Source organism: Stenella coeruleoalba, assembly GCF_951394435.1.
Source record: "Stenella coeruleoalba genome assembly, chromosome: 11".
NCBI lineage: Eukaryota > Metazoa > Chordata > Mammalia > Artiodactyla > Delphinidae > Stenella > Stenella coeruleoalba.
The window spans coordinates 25,373,119-25,387,408 of record NC_137157.1 but is presented as its reverse complement, the minus strand read 5'-3'; the positions used below and the strand labels follow the sequence as shown (position 1 = coordinate 25,387,408).

At 39.4% G+C, this 14,290-nt stretch overlaps 1 long non-coding RNA gene across 1 annotated transcript in view; it reads left to right on the top strand.

Annotated features, from left to right (window-relative positions):
* The window catches only part of LOC307194613, a 62,203-nt gene that overhangs the window by 20,572 nt on the left and 27,341 nt on the right, over nt 1–14,290 (top strand). The window contains exon 2 of the long non-coding RNA XR_013830586.1: nt 3,090–3,243. This is a non-coding gene — a long non-coding RNA (uncharacterized lncRNA). The remainder of the gene's footprint in view (nt 1–3,089; nt 3,244–14,290) is intronic.

Genomic DNA, 14,290 nt, shown 5'->3' with positions numbered 1-14,290 from the left:
AAGCATGGCCAGTTCTGATGGAGCCCAGTGCTAAAACAAAAGAACATGGTCTTTTCCCCAAAGGATTAGGGAGAGTAGTTAGGTACAAGGATACGTAGCCCCATCTTCAAATGGACAGGATTTTTGCTAGATATTGTTAATAAGTCACTTTTAGTTTATAGATGGGAAGGGTCAGGTATAACAGTAAAAAACAAAGGCCTTGATTTTCTAATACATCCTAAACTCCAAACTCCACCGAGATGGTTTAAGTACACAGCAAAGCCCAAATCTTCAATCCCTAAAGGAACAGAAAGAAATCACAGTTCTCTGAATTCTCTTTCCCATCAGCCTCACCTGCTCACACTTCAGACCTTTCTGAATTCTCAAACCACACACTGATGGCAGACTTCGGCTCCACTCATCCAAAGCTTTCCGTTTTGATCAGTTTAAATCCCTATGAGGCAACTGCCATCAGAAGGCTAATAGGTATTGTGAGCTCACACAGGGCCGTGGGGGAGGGGTGAGCTGGCCTGTGGGGAGCCCCATCTCGAGGAGCTGGTCACTCAGCTTCAAACAAATCTGCATCACACTGGGGGTTTCCACCCCTTTTTCTCTGTCAATGATCCCCATTTGTCCCCAGGGCCCGGGGTTTCAGGTCCTGGTGAGCCATTCTCATTTATCTTCCTTTTGTTTTCAACCTGCATTCTGCCCTAACCATCAACAATTATCATTTATTCTGTAACTTTTAGTTTGGTGGTGAATGCTGAGGCTTTGCTAGCCTTTCAGTTTTGTCATTCAGGCTTTTTCTAAAGAACAGGGTCTCAAACGTCAATTCCTTGATCTGTCTCTGGCTGAGGTGGTCAGCGTTGGAGGGGGTTTCTGAGTCCAAATTTCTGCTTGAATTTTCTTTGGTGTCATAAAGAGTGGGAAAAAAGTCATTTTTCAGTGGTTCTGAATTTCCCTCTCTCTCTCTCTCTCATCTCTGAAACCTCTTTGAGAATCTTTCTGTCCTCAGAAAAATGCACAATTTTAGAGGTTCACAGACCTTCTGATACCCATGAGTGTACCATCTCCAAGTTAGGAACCTGTCTGCCCTAGTGTCCTTCTAGAGTCACATGGCTTCTGATCTAACATGAAGGAATAAGTAGTGAATGTGGCTTTTGAGAAACAATAAACTGATTTCTTCCCACTTTTCCATAATTTCCATGTGCATTTTTAGCCTCATATATTTGAAATTCTTGGAGCACTGTGCACTGTGGAATGGGAAAGACAATTTATTTCCAATTTGCTACTATATTGTTTTACAACTTCAATACCAACACTATTTCATAACCTTTTATTCTTTTAGCCTCTTTATTGGAGTATAATTGCTTTACAATGGTGTGTTAGTTTCTGCTTTATAACAAAGTGAATCAGCTATACATATACATATATCCCCATATCTCCTCCCTCTTGGGTCTCCCTCACACCCTCCCTATTCCACCCCTCTAGGTGGTCACAAAGCACCCAGCTGATCTCCCTGTGTTATGCGGCTGCTTCCCACTAGCTATCTATTTTACGTTTGGTAGTGTATATAAATCCATGCCACTCTCTCACTTTGTCCCAGCTTACCCTTCCCCCTCCTCGTGTCCTCAAATCCATTCTCTACGTCTGCGTCTTTATTCCTGTGTTCATAACCTTTTTTAGGGGAAATGAAGCACTGAAAATTTCCCCGTCCATTGCAAGTGACAGTAAGGTGACCTCTAGTGGACTCTTAGGGTAATTACCGGGACATTCTGGAATAAGGAGCCATCATTGCTGGTGGAGGGGCAGACCACTGAAATTAGAGCAGCTATTCAGCTACCTAGTGCTTGAAGTTCAGTTGGATGTACAGTCATCTTCAAGGCCAAGGCTGGGACAGGTGAGGGAGGTACATTCGAATGAAGCAAGTTTCATCACTGGTTAAAAGAGGCTTCAAGAGACCTTGAGTTTCCTGGAACTAACATTTCTCTAAAGGACCAAGGATTAGGTTATGACCAATCCACCAGATTGATTTTAGGGAAAAGAAATTTTCTCTTTGAAATAATAAACAGTGAGAGGGATTTGAAGTCATAATAGACCTTGTAGGCAAAGAGAAGGTAAGTATTCCACAATTTATGTTCTGTTTTGAGTGCTGGGACATGTTGGTAGGGAGAAGAGAAGGAAACAAACGTTTAAAAAATTCCAACTCAGGGCTAAATAGTCTCTCAATCTCCCAGTCTCTGTCTTTCTCACCCTCACCCTATACCTTTTATCCAGCCTTACTCAACAACCGAAACAAGGCAAAGCTTTGTTCACAGCCGTTCCCCAGGGCCTACTCTGGCCCCTTTTCTGGCTCTAAGTCATGTTTTCTGCCCACTGGACCTGCTTGACCTTGGTTACCTGCTTTGCTCCTTAGAAGTCCTTAAGAGTGTTTATTGGACTTACCTCTCAGGATATGCCCACTCCTGCTTGCTTTGGGGAGGATATGCTGCCCCAACTCTGTTCATGAGGACCCAAGCCGTGGCAGCAGCTGGCCCACTCATGGTGGGGAACAGCTGGTTTGGACATTTGGTTTGGGCCTTTTGTCTATCAGTTATCCCTTCTGCCCTTGCCCCCTCTAACCTGGTATTTAGTCTTGTACCCTTGAGCCTGTTTCTCAAGTCACCATCCCCTGGCTTTGGTCCCATGTTTAACACCTAGATCTCATCTGACTCTGTAGGGCTCAGGCTTCTTTAGTTAAGGCTGACCTTTTTGGAACCCTGCTATGATGGGATATATATTGTGTCTTCAGGGTAGCATGATCATAGGTTAATAATGTTTTCTCAAAGGGAAAGAAAAACTCAATATCTACTATTATTCTCTTGATCAGCATTTAAAGATACTATTAAACCAAGCTGTGTCATACATTTAAATTTGAATGCCTTTTTCTGACGTTTAATATAAGAACATAGAGGCTTATTCGTAACTTACAGAATACTTGTAAAGTCTAAATAATGTGTTAAAAAAAACCCAGAATACAGAAGTTATGTGTGAATTTCCTGTCATGCTAAATTATTATAAACATTTGCCTGCTTGGTTCAGAATTATTATCTCATCTCTTGTCTCTCCAGCTGCAGCAAGACCCCTCAAGAAAACCATGTTTATAGCTGGAGTCATTCATGATCTTAACAATAAGAATCAATGATCCTGTTCAGTGAATAACAGCTCAGACGGTGCTCATAACGTGAACGGGCTCTAAAGCTGGCATACAAGAGGAGTTCAGAGGTTAGTGGATGTGAATGGTTTAATGAAAGATGACATGTCACAAAATACTTCAAGTCCAGCTGGTGGTATAAGAATCCATCTGGGAATTAAGCTCATCAGGAGTATAAAAACTGGGTTTGTTTAGGTTTGCCATGATTGAATGAATCTAAAGTATAGGGTTCCATGGTATTCTAGAATGAAAAAAAATTAACTTTTGAAGTAGTAAATGAATTTACTTATAAAGTGAACTGAGACTGTTCTTTTGAATGCCAAGGGGATTTCTTTCTTTTTATTTTTTTAAATTTTATTTTTTGGCTGCGCAGCATGTGGGATCTTGGCTCCCGGACCAGGGATCAAACCTGCTCCTCCCGAGTTGGAAGCGTGGAGTCTTAACCACTGGACCGCCAGGGAAGTCGCTAAGGGGGTTTCTAATTTCCCATCAAAAAAGGAGAAAAGGTCTTAAGGGTGGAAAAGCAGTATCTACCTCTTTATATTGAAGATTTGAAACACTTTTGACTTTTTCCATGAAGCACTTTCCTTAGTGCATTTTACCATAAGGGGGTGCTCTGGGATAATACTTTCCAGCAAAGCCGCTGTCTTTTCTACTTGTTTACCTAAAAAAAAAGCAAACATAGATTTATTTGTTCCTTCTACTTCTCATCCAGATTCACTAACCTTTGAAAGGTGTCGATTTAAATTAAAATGAAAAAAATAGTGAAAACTATTTAAAATAACCAGTGTCATTTTGTGTAGACCCTTGTTTCCTTTTTTGAGAAATAAGTTCAGAGGTTAGTGGATGTGAATGGTTTAATGAAAGATGGCATGTCACAAAATACACAATAAACCAAAATTACACTTGAATTCTGCTGGCTTGGGAACTAAAGCCATATCTTGATGAATTAGTATTTACTCTTTTACTTTAGTACCTTTCTGTGGCATTACTTTCACTATGTCTTTGGCCAGTGCTATGGGGATGCATTGTAGTTGAAACTGCTTTCTTGCAAAGGTCTGTCAGTGTTTCTGTAACTTCTTCTGTTAACCTCTGCCACATTTATTGACCAGTTCTTAGGTTCTGTTCTTGCCTCCCTAAGTGTGGGGAGTGACACAGTGGGGAGGAAACTCAATTCTGTTTTTATAGACTGGAAGGGAAAATGAGAGGCAATCATAGTAGCTATTCCAGGCACAGAATGCTGTGAAGTACAACTAACTAGCCAAGGTCACCAACAGGGTTCTACTGCAGGATGTCTGAAGGTGTTGGCTCCTTATTGCCTGGGTGGCAAATGGCCCTGGTATATAGTAGAGGGATGGAGAGAAATGTTATATCTTTGCATATAAAAGAGTAGTTCTTGCTATATATTCCCTAAACCCATCTCCTTAGGCATAACTACGTGAGACTTCTTTTGTCATCTTTTTTTTTTTTAAATAAATTTACTTATTTTATTTATTTATTTTTGGCTGCATTGGGTCTTCATTGCTGTGCACGGGCTTTCTTTAGTTGCGGTGAGTGGGGGCTGCTCTTTGTTGCAGTGTGCAGGCTTCTCATTCCAGTGGCTTCTCTTGTTGTGGAGCACGGACTCTAGGTGCACGGGCTTCAGTAGTTGTGGTGCGCAGGCTCAGTAGTTGTGGCTCGCGGGCTCTAGAGCGCAGGCTTAGTAGTTGTGGCGCTTGGACTTAGTTGCTCCGAGGCATGTGGGATCTTCCTGGACTAGGAATCAAACCCGTGTCCCCTGCATTGGTAGGTGGATTCTTAACCACTGTGCCACCAGGGAAGTCCCTCTTTAGTCATCTTTATGACCATTTAACTCTATATACAAGAGGGAAATTTGGCTGAGGATTTATATAAATAGTATAACTTGGGAGGTTTTTAGAATAATGTCTATTCATCAGTCTTTAGTGTCCTTTTTATGCATGGCATTAATTTTTTTAAAAAACAAGGTATATCCATATCAATATCTATATTTTAAAATACATTTTTCTTTTTTTTTAGTAATTGGTATTTCATTTTATTTTGTTATTATTTAAAAAAATATTTATTTATTTTTGGCTGCGTCTGGTCTTAGTTGTGGCACACTGTATCTTTTGTTGCGGTGCACAGGCTCTTCATTGTAACATGTGGGCTTCTCTCTAGTTGCGGCGCGAGGGCTTAGTTGCCCTGTGGCTTGTGGGATCTTATTTCCCCAACCAGGAATCGAACCTGCATCCCCTGCATTGGAAGGTGGATTCTTAACCACTGGACCACCAGGGAAGTCCCCAAAATACATTTTTCTTAAATATATGTTAAGTTCCACTTCCGATAATTGGTTACCTTTATTTATTTATTTATTTTTTTCTAGAGGTGATGCAGAGAAATGAGGAAAAGAAAGAGTTCTGGGTAAAGGAAAATGTACATAAGCTTTTTCCTCCTCAGTTTTAAGATTTAAAATAGTATTTTCCTTGTTCTTTACACTTGTGGGAAAAAACCCCAAACTTTTCTTAGATTCTTGACTATAATGGAATATCCTAAGGAAAAGACTTTCTTTAAGAGTCTAATATTAGAAACCCTAAGAGGTTATCAAATGGCCAAGAACTAAAACAAAGAAAGAAAATGTTCTCTAAGTTTTTTTTTTTTTTTTGCTCTTTTCCCACCTATAAATTTAAAAATTTTAAGATTTAAAGTGAGCCATAGACTCCATGTGGCTGATAGTGGTCTCATACATTTTGTGGGCTGATCAAGCATCAGAAGGGGGAAGTGCAGTCACTAAACTTGCTCCTGACCTGCACACACATTTTTTTCCATTAATCCTTTTCACAGAACAGATGCTCTGGGTGCAGCTTTAGGCCAGAAGAATGTCCAAAATATGTGGGTGTGAATTTGGCCAAAGGGTTAGTTGAATGTGGAGCACAGATACCAGCCTAGTAACAGGCCACATTTTAATGAAAAACGCACATTCAGCATGGCATTATGTTTTTCAAAGAGGTAATTCCCAGTCATGGAGGACACAAGGGAGAAACAGGCATTCACGTGGAACTGCTTTAAAACAGAGTTCTTGTGTATCCTGGCCATGGGGCAGGGCTCACTAGTAACCCTTGGGAAATTAGATAATGGAATTTTGCTAGGCATAATTGAGTTTTTTTGGATCATCAGTCATAATTCTTCAAAAAGAAAAAGCCCTCTACAGTTGAATAAAGGAAAGACTTCAAAATTATAATTGGCTATGCTAGAAAAAAATACTTTCAAAAGGGGAAAAGGGGTTGTCCCCTTCACATGCTGAGAACTGTGAATAAGCAGAGAAACAATTTTCCTTGTTCCACTTAATAAAAAAATAGTGAAGAAAACAAAGTGACCAAAAAAATCTTTACCTGAAGAGTGAAATATAAAAGTCTCTTAGATACATGTTATACTAGAAGTGGTTCTATTTCCTCTCAAGAAATGTGTATGTGTTTTAAACCATTTGGAATCATCTATAAGTACATAAGCAACATAACTGAGGTTATTTTTTAAGAATGAGAGAAATGTAGAAATGTTAGACTCAGTCACTTTTTAAATGTGAACAAAATGCTATTTGATAGTGTTAAAAAATAAACATTTAATTTTATGTCATTATTATGGCTAGTTGTAGATGGCATACAAGAACAGTGGAAAGTGGCTTCAAAAAAAGGAAATACATTGGGACTTCCCTGGTGGTCCAATGGTAAAGAATCCACCTTCCAGTGCAGGAGATGCGGGTCAGGGAACTAAGACCCACATGCAGTGGGGCAACTAAACCCACGCGCCACAACTACTGAGCCTGCGCCCCTCAACTAGAGAGACTGAGTGCTGCAAACTACAGAGCCCACATGCTCTGGAACCTGCGCGCCACAACTAGAGAAGAGAAAACCCGCATGCCACAACTAGAGGGAAGACTGCACGCTGCAACGAAAGATCCCGCGTGCCTCAACGAAGTTCCTGCGTGCCGCAACTAAGACCTGACGTGGCCAAAAAAATTAAAAAATACTAATAAATAAATCTTTAGAAAAGGAAATACATTAATGAAAGTATTATATCTGAGGTAAAGAAGGTGACAGTTTATTCTACTTTCTGCTAGTCAATTTTATGATCAGCCCCTTTCTTCAGAAGAGCTAGGGTGATGAGGGGATATGAAATTAGGACATCAAGGAAGAATGAAAGAATCTTAATGTTGTTTAGTCTGAAGAAGGCAAGACTGGAAGAGTCAAGAGGAGGAAGAAGGATCAGGCTTCTTCTGGAAGGACCCTCCAAGTTGAATTTTATTCAGTGAATGGAAAAAATAGGGATTGGTCAAACTTGGTTCAATATTGAGCTCTTCAAATAGTTGGCCATTGTTGGGCAGTAATGTTGTAGAGAAGATTTCAATATAAAGATGCCATGCCAATAGGATAAAGTTTATGAGATAGAGATATAGCCTCAATTCTGCCAAAGCCTTGAGTGTAAAAAAACTCAAAACTCAATTTATTTGCAAATATTGTTAAAATAAATAAATAAGCAAAGAAGTAAATATGCATATCCTTTAGGCATAAAATAAATGTTATATTTTACTTCTCAAGTGTTTGTTGAATTGAATTAGGTTAAATGTTATAAGCCCAGGAATAATTTATGGATAATATTCTTTCATTTTTAATATAGTTAAGCCTATTTTCTTTTCTTTTTTTGGCCGTGACACAGGGCATGCGGGATCTTAGTTCCCTGACCAGGGATCAAACCTGTGCCCCCTGCAGTAGAAGCGTGGAGTCCTAAGCACCGGATCGCTTGAGAAGTCCCAAGCCTATTTTCTATACTATAAATTAGGCATGCGAAATCTCAGTTTTAGATAGAAAATCCTATTTCTACATTTAGCCTCTCTTAAATTATTACAACTAACAACATAAAGAAAACTCTTTTGAGTTTTAACAACTATTGGAATAAATTGAACTCCTTCTTGTTACCTTCTCTGTGAGCTGAAAACATTTGCGTCAAGGGCTAGAGGTTTCCTACACTTGGATTAAAAGAAAAAGAAAAACAACTCAGAAGCCTCTTTTCTTGCTCTGGAGGATTGGTGCTGGAACAATTGGGTATCTCTATGGAAAAAAATGCAATTGACTTCTACCTCATACCATAGACAAAAATCAATACCAGGTAGATTAACGACTTAAATATGAAAGTCAAAACTATAAAGCTGGGCTTCCCTGGTGGTGCAGTGGTTGGGGGTCCGCCTGCCGATGCGGGGGACACGGGTTCGTGCCCCGGTCCGGGAAGATCCCACATGCCGCAGAGTGGCTGGGCCCGTGAGCCATGGTCGCTGAGCCTGCGCGTCTGGAGCCTGTGCTCCGCAATGGGAGAGGCCACAACAGTGAGAGGCCCATGTACCGCAAAAAAAAAAAAACCAAAAAATACCTATAAAGCTATTGGAAGACAATACAGGAGAATACCTCAAGGGTTAAGTGCCCTTAAACAAGTCACAGAAATCACTAAACATAACATTTCACCATTTCACAATAAAGGATATCCAGATGGTTGATAAATTTTATGAAAAAGATGCTCAACCTCATTTCTATTAGGGCTGTGTAGATTAGTGGGATACCTTTACACACCTACCAGATTTGCGAAAATTAGTACATCTGACGATATCAAGGACTGGCCAGGGGAAGAAGCAGCCGGAGCGCTCATCTTATAGGTTTCTAATGGCAATGTAAATTGGCACAACTGCTTTGGAAATTAGTTCGCATCATCAGGTAAAGTTGAAGATACTCATATCCTATGACATGAGAATTCCACTCCTAGGAATGTACTGTGTGCTTATGTTTATCAGAGTTCATGTTTAACAGTATTCATAACAGCATTGTTCTTAGTAGTTCCCAGATGGAAACGTCATAAATATCCATCAACTGTACAGTGGAGGAATAAATTAAAGGATATTTAGAAAATGGAAAATTAGGCAGAAATGAAAATGCACAAGTATAGCTATAAGCAACAATATGGAGCAAAAGAGAATACATACAGTATGATTCCACTTCTATAAAGTTCAAAAATAGACAAACCTAAATTATATTATTTAAGGATACATACATGAGTGGTAAAACTAAAGGAGGCAAGGACATAATTGTGATAAAAGTAAAGATAATGGTTAACTCTGGGGTGATGGGAGAATAACAGAAGATCCATTCTCCAGAGTTAGCCAAGTATTGATGATTTCTAGAAGGAACAAGGTATAGAAAGTTCATGAGTTGAAAAGAAAGTGTGTCTAAGAGAAGAGCTATCTATAAATAAGGTATCATCTAGAGTTATCAGATCGAAATTCTGAAGTATTTTAGAAGATAAATTCATATCCAAACCTAACTAAGTTAGTATGGGCTTATATTTATGATTCATTTATTACCTGAAATCTTATGAGGGTAGATTATTGGTAATATTGTAGAATAGGCCAAAAATTGTTTTTTGGCTCTCTGGCCACCTCCTTTCTTGATTTTATCTCCTTGCCCAAACCCTGCATCTCATTTCTAAATTATTTAATGAAGATGATTGCTGCTCTCTTGGCTTAAGGGATTAACTCTCCCAGGAATTTGTATTTTAAGAGATTTTTTTAAAGAAGACTGAAAGGCTTTAAAGACCCCTAATAAAATCTTAGATAATGGAATTTAAACTATTTTTTTAAAACGTGGAGCAATTTTTCACAACGTGACTCACGTGTAAGGTTTTGTGAGTAACAATCAGCCTCTGCTTGCAGAAGGCCCACCAAAGAAGAGACCCCTGTCTAGCTTGGAGGTTGGTTTCTTTTGAAATTGACAAAGATTTAAAGCACTTTGCCTGAAGTTTTTGCTCTGTAAGAGGTGAAATCTCTACTAACTCAATGAATTGTAAATAGAGATACACATTTTAGTTGTCCATGTTATGAGATGGCTATTTTCAGTTCAGTGAAATGAAATATAACCAGCCACCAAAGTATGAAACTTATAAGTCCTTCATAAAAGAAACTGAAAAATTATATTCTTGGCTAGAATGGAATGAGTTTCTTTGACTTATAAAGTATAAATTGTTACGATCACTAGTTTGGCAAAGTTAGAAAAGATCTATTATTATGCATACGTATAAGACTTCTACTGAATTTGAAATCCATTCTTTAAATAATTATCCCCGAGATTGGATCCTCTCCTGGGATAGAAGCAATCATCAGAGAGTACTAAATACCTAACTGATCGAGTAGGTAATTTGTGGAGCTGTGCTTGCAGTGAACAGAAGAATTCTTTTAAAAATTATTTGTTTATTTATTTATTTTGGCTGTGCTGGGTCTTAGTTATGGAACACGGGATCTTCGTTGCGGCATGTGGACTCTTATTTGCGGCATGCATGCAGGATCTAGTTCCCCGACTAGGGATTGAACCCAAGCCCCCTACATTGGGAGCACGGAGTCTTACCCACTGGACCACCAGGGAAGTCCCAAACAGAAGAATTTAAATAAGTTGGATTATTGAATTAGTCCAATTAGTTGAATTAATATTAATTCAATTAGTATTAATTGAATTAGTATTAATATTAATTAGTTGAATTAATATTCAACCATCTAACTGTTGAATACCCAAAATTCACTGGGTGAAAATAATTGCTAATCCACCTCAAAATTGTGGGTGAAAAGAATTGCTCCTGTATTGTTTTAAATGTTAGCTCAATAATATAAACAGGTGATAAAATATGTACAGTTTACCCTTGAACAGCACGGGTTTGAACTGTGTGGGTCCACTTATATGTGGATTTTTTCAGTAGTAAATAATACAGTACTACACGACCTGAGGTTGGTTGAATCCTCAGATGCTGAACCGTGGATACAGAGGAACTTGGGATACTGAGGGCTGACTGTAATTTATATGCAGCCTTTCTATTACACAAAGAGTCGATGCCCCTAACTTGTGTGTTGTTCAAGTGTCAACTGTAGATTCTCTCTCTCTCTCTCTCTCTCTCTCGCTCGCTCGCTCGCTCGCACGCACGCACACACACACACACACACACATTTTCTTGAGAATTTCATTAGTTTCTTTTCTGAGTGGTCAGGGATACCTGTAGTAGATTTCTAAATGGTTGTTTAAGTATCTTGATGCATCTTTGTTTGTTTCAGGGTAGGTAATCTGGTTGCCACAGTTAATATTTTATTTTCTACTTCTATTACCTAATTTTTATGGGAATCTCACAAGTGCACAAGGGTATATATATATATATATACACACACACACATACATATATATACACATATATATGTATATATGTGTGTGTGTGTGTGTGTGTGTGTGTGTGTGTGTGTGTGTGTATATATATATATATTCATTCCCTGGAACATTTTTTTTTTCCAACCTGTGCCCCCTGCATTGGAAGTGTGGCATCTTAACCACTGGACCACCAGGGAAGTCCCCCTGGAACATTTTTTTAATTTAATTTTTATTTTATATTAGAGTATAGTTGATTTACAATGTTGTGTTAGTTTCAGGTGTACAGCAAAGTGATTCAGTTATCCATATATATATATATCCATTCTTTTTCAGATTCTTTGCCCATATAGGTTATTACAGAATATTGAGTAGAGTTCCCTGTGCTATACAGTAGGTCCTTGTTGATTATTTTATATATAGTAGTGTGTATATGTTAATCCCAAACTCCTAATTTATCCCTCCCCCAGCCTTTCCCCTTTGGTAACCGTAAGTTTGTTTTCTATGTCTGTGAGTCTGTTTTCTGTTTTGTAAATAAGTTCATTGGTATCATTTTTTTAGATTCCACATAGAAGTGATATCATATAATATTTGCATTTCTGTACACTAACAACAAAATATCAGCAAGAGAAATTAAGGAAACAATTCCATTTACCATTGCATCAAAAAGAATAACACACCTAGGAATAAACCTACCTAAGGAGGCAAAAGACCTGTACTCTGAAAATTATAAGATGCTGATGAGAGAAATTGAAGATGACACAAACAGATGGAAAGATAAACCATGTTCTTGGATTGGAAGAATCAATATTGTAAAAATGACTATACTACTTAAGGAAGTCTACAGAATCAATGCAATCCCTATTAAATTCCCTGGAACATTTTAAAAGGAAAAAATAAAATTGAAGACAAGCTAAAAGCCCATTGAAGTGGGATGGTTGTATTATGATACAATGATAAAATGGAATACAATGATAAAATGAATGAGCTAGATTTATAGTATAAATGTAAAAGGATTCCCACTTCTACTATATTACCTTCCTTCTCCCAACCTGTGCCTGTGACCTCATCAGGAGTTCCCTACAATCAATTGATAGGGGAAGAGGAATCTTAGGACTGGTTTACAGATGATTCTGTGCAGTATGCAGGCACTACTTGAAAATGGACAGCTATAGTACTATGACCCCCTTCTGAGACATCCCTGAAGGACAGTGGGGAAAGGAAATACTCCCAGTGGGCAGAACGTCAAGCAGCACAGCGGCTTGCTCATTTTTCTTGGAAGGAAAAATGGCCAGATGTTACCTATACACTGACTCATGGGCTGTGGCCAATGGTTTGGCTGGATGGTCAGAGACTTGGAAGGAGCGCGCCTGGAAAACTGGTAACAAAGACATTTTGGGAAGAGGTATATGAGTAGACTTCTCTGAATGAGTGAAAATGTGAAGTTATTTGTGTGTCATGTGAATGTTCACCAAAGTATATCCTCAGGAGAGGAGGATTTTATTTTTTAATTTAATTTAATTTAATTATTTTTTTTTATTAATCAAGGATTTTAATAATCAAGTGGATAGAATGACCCATTCTGTGGACACCAGTCAGCCTCTTTCCTGAGCCACCTCTGTCATTGCCCAATGGGCTCATGAACAAAGTGGCCATAGTGGCAGGTTATGCCTGGGCTCAGTGACATGGACTTGTACTCACCACAGCTGACCTGGCTATGGCCACTGCTGAGTGCTCAGTCTGCTACCTACACTGAGTCCCGATATGGCATCCTTCCCCAGGGTGATCAGCCAACTACCTGCTGACAGGTTGATTACATTGGACAACTTCCATCATGGAAGGGGCAGCATTTTGTTCTTACTGGAATAGACACTCTGGATGTGGATTTGCCTTCCCTGCATGTAGTGCTTCAGCTAAAAATACCATCCATAGACATATAGAATGCTTTATCCACTGTCATGGTATCCATACAGTATTGCTTCTGATCAAGGAACTTAATTTACAACAAATGAAGTGTGACAATGGACCATGCTCATGGAACTCATTGGTCTTACCATATTTCCCATCATCCTGAGGCAGCTGGCTTCATAGAATGGTGGAATGGCCCTTTGAAGACTCAGTTATAGTGCCAGCTAGGTGGCAGCATCTTGTAGGACAGTGTTCACCAGGAGGCTCTATGTGCTCTGTACTTTCTGCTGTTCTCCCATAGCCAGGATTCATGGGTCCAGGAATCAAGGGGTGGAAATGGGAGCAGTACCATTTTTCCCCTGGTGACCCACTAGCAAAGTTTTTTCTTCCTGTCCTCATGAGCTCATACTCTGCTGGCCTAGAGGTCTTAGTTTTAAATGGAAGAATAACTTTACCAGGAGACACAACAATGGATTGGAAGTTAAGACGGCCAACTGGCCACTTTGGGCTCCTCATGCCTCTGAACAGGCAAAGAAGAGAGTTACTGTGTTGGCTGGGGTGACTGATCTTGAAAACCAAGGGGAAATTGGACTACTACTTCACAGTGGAGGTAAGGAAGTGTATGTCTGGCATACAGATCTCTTAGGGTATCTCTTATTATTACCATGCCCTGTTATCAAAGTTGATGGAAAACTACAGCAACCTAATTCAGGCAGGACTAGTAATGACACAGACCCTTTAGGAATGAAAGTTTGAGTTATCTACCTGGTGAAGAACCACGACCAGCTGAGGTGCTTGCTGAGGACAAGGGAAATACAGAATAGGGAGTGGAAGAATGTATTCTAAATACCAGCTATGGGACTTCCCAGGTGGCGCAGTGGTTAAGAATCTGCCTGCCAATGCAGGGGACACGGGTTTGAGCCCTGGTCCAGGAAGATCCCACATGCCGCGGAGCAACTAAGCCCGTGCGCCACAGCTACTGAGCCTGCGCTGT